Raw genomic sequence first — 2,697 nt, 5'->3', positions numbered from 1 at the left:
CGGCCCCCCCCTCGTGGGCCTCGTTCCGGCCGAGCGTGGAAAGGCCGACCGGCAGCTTCCCGCCGCCAGCAAGATGGGCTCCCGGTCAGGCCCGTGCCCCAGGGACCGTCGGAGCTGGCCCTCACCAGGCTTCTTGCACGCCGGCCTCCCTCTTCCCTTGGCAACTTGTCTGCAACCCTCTCCCCTCCTCTAACGGGCGAGCCCAGAAGCGGCAGCGAGGGTTGAAATCTGAGCCCGCGGGCAGGAGCTCCTGGCCGGGAGCGCGACTCCCGCCCTCGTCCCAGGGGATCCGCCCAGAACCGGGGCTCATCCGATCACCCCCCGCCCCCCGCCCTCATCCACACGCTACCTCCGCCCGTTTCTTCACTCGCTGGACTGGAAATACCTGTCTGCGCTGGCGAGCTCCCAAATCTTACCCAGGCGCCTCCCGCGGTGTGGGACTGCCAAGGCAGCTCCAGGCGGCCCCCAGCACCGACGACCCAGAGAAACAGGCCCCGAGGGGAGAAAAACACATCCTCTCGGGGGAGACTGAAAGGGGAGGCACGAAATAAAGGCTCGTTTACTGGACCCCGGCCGGGCGCCAGCCCGGGACTGCATGCTTTGCACCTCTCCGGAGCTCTGCACAGGTGCCGGGCGAAGCAACTAAACAGCTCCATTTGACGAATGAGAAAACCGACCAGCAACAACATGCAGTCCCTTACTCAAGAGTTCCCATCTCGGACATACGCAGCTGCATTCAGACCCACCTGGGACTGCATCGAACCCACCCCCTTGGAGACTCCACCCTCAAACAAAAAGATGTCTTGCATATCTGGTCCTCAGAGACGCCTCAGCTCGGCGCTGCTGGAAGGAGCAGGGTGATAATTTGCCTTCCCCACCAGGCTTAAGCAGTTCGGTCTTGGTCCTTCCCATCCCCTCTGCTCCCCGGAATCCTTCTCTGAAAACAACGTGCTGATCTTGCCCCAGTCCGAACTACTGCAGCTCTGACAAGGGCGGCAGGCATCCGGTGCATGGAGCAGTGAGCAAGGAAGAGACCCTCCACGAGGGTTCCATGCTCTGCTTCGGACCAGAACCCCGGCCACCTCCCCCAGGAGGCCATCTGCCCCATCCAGTCACATCCCATCTTTAATAAGCTCCCCTTGGACATCCTTCCGGGTGTACATGTCTGGGTGTGTTTTGCCACAGTCTCAGATGGGGACTGTGAAAGAGTCTCCTCTTCCCACTGAATGGTTAGGCATTAGATTCCCCCATAGCCAACCACTGTTCAAGTCCCGGACCCAGCGGCTTGAAAGTGACACCAGGCATGTATGCATCCGTACCCAAAATCCCAGAGGGAGGATAGAGGAGAAGGGATTGTGGCATAACCATTCCCCCTGGAGGGTGATGTCTCACTTTCCCCTCTCTCTGTCTCTGTCTCTGGGGAGTACACACACCTTATAGCAAAAACTAAAACGAAGCAAAAGAAAACAAAAGCTTAGTTAATATTAAGTGAGATTGAAAATGGTTTTCCATTTTTAAAACTTTATGACATGGCCTTCTTTTTCTGGAAGTATATTTTGTGAGTTTTATTATTATGGTCGTTTTTTGTCTGATTCAGATGTATCCGGCAGGTTTTTTGCTAAGAAAAGGAACTTAGCCTTATAACTTGTTTCCATGTCATGCCAGAAGTGAAAGGAGATAAAAATAGTTTCTGAGGTTCAAAACTAAAGATTTTCCTCTGGGTTGTCCTTGATTGATAGTCATTACTCTCTGGGGAAGTTTGTTTTACCGGCTAGGAGTCCACCGAAACGAAGCATCAGCCAGCCTGTGTATTTTCAACTTGCTGACAAGCGATCAGAAAATGTCGATTCCAGGAACCCTGCTTAACGTATACCTGGGAACTCTAGTCCCAGCGCCAGATCAGGAAGGCACGGTTTTTCAGGTATTGTCACTTAATGTGCCGTATGCAAGTTTTCCGTTCCAATGAGACACTAAGCCCCAGAATGGTATAGATCTTGTTTGGTTTGTCCTTGAATTCCCCTACAGCCATGAGTCTATCAGAGGACCCCAGCCCACCTCTCCAGCCTGGTTTTCACCTACTCTTTTGTTACAGTGTGTACGTGGCCTGACAGTCCCTAGAAATTACTGTGTTCTTTCATGGATCACGATCTAAGCCCTCGCTTCTTTTCTTCTCCCTTTTCCCTTTTTCTCTATTTTCTGGCCCCATTGCTGATCAAGGAACAAAATTCTGTTGACCTGAGTTATTTGCTGTGGACAACGTAGATGGTAATGTCTTCGTCTTGACTGATATGCCCTGTATTTGTGCTGGAAAAAGCAATGTTGTGCACTATAAAGATATATAGTGATTAAATATAGATCTAAAAAATAATAAAAGGAATTCTGTTGACCTGTTCTCTTTGGACACCTTCCCTGACTCCACCCACCATGCCCTATCTCCACCCCTCACACTTGTCACACTCAGTAATTGTATCTTTACGCGTTTTTGTCATGCTTGGTAATTGTATATATATTTATATATATATATTTTAAATAATTATTTATTTTTGGGAACCAGCAGTTAGCGTAATGGCTATGTCGCTGGACTCCCATGTAGTCAACTGCGGTTCGCGTCCCGGACCAGTGGCTTAAAACTCACGCCGGGCGCGTGTGCGTGCGTGCCCAAGATCCCGAGAGGAGAATGGAGGAGAAGGGATTGTG

General features: G+C 51.6%; 1 protein-coding gene across 1 annotated transcript in view; it reads right to left on the bottom strand.

Annotated features, from left to right (window-relative positions):
* IGSF9 (immunoglobulin superfamily member 9) overlaps window positions 1-1,156 on the bottom strand; it is a 25,584-nt gene extending 24,428 nt beyond the window's left edge. Inside the window, exon 1 of the mRNA XM_027768440.1 lies at window positions 417-1,156. The gene's annotated coding sequence lies outside the window, so the exon portion shown is untranslated. The remainder of the gene's footprint in view (window positions 1-416) is intronic.
* Between the last annotated feature and the right edge of the window lie 1,541 nt (window positions 1,157-2,697).

Source organism: Tupaia chinensis, unplaced genomic scaffold, assembly GCF_000334495.1.
Source record: "Tupaia chinensis unplaced genomic scaffold, TupChi_1.0 Scaffold146187_1, whole genome shotgun sequence".
In the NCBI taxonomy this organism is placed as follows: domain Eukaryota; kingdom Metazoa; phylum Chordata; class Mammalia; order Scandentia; family Tupaiidae; genus Tupaia; species Tupaia belangeri.
Note: the sequence above shows the minus strand (reverse complement) of the source record. Positions and strands in the feature narration are given on the sequence as shown.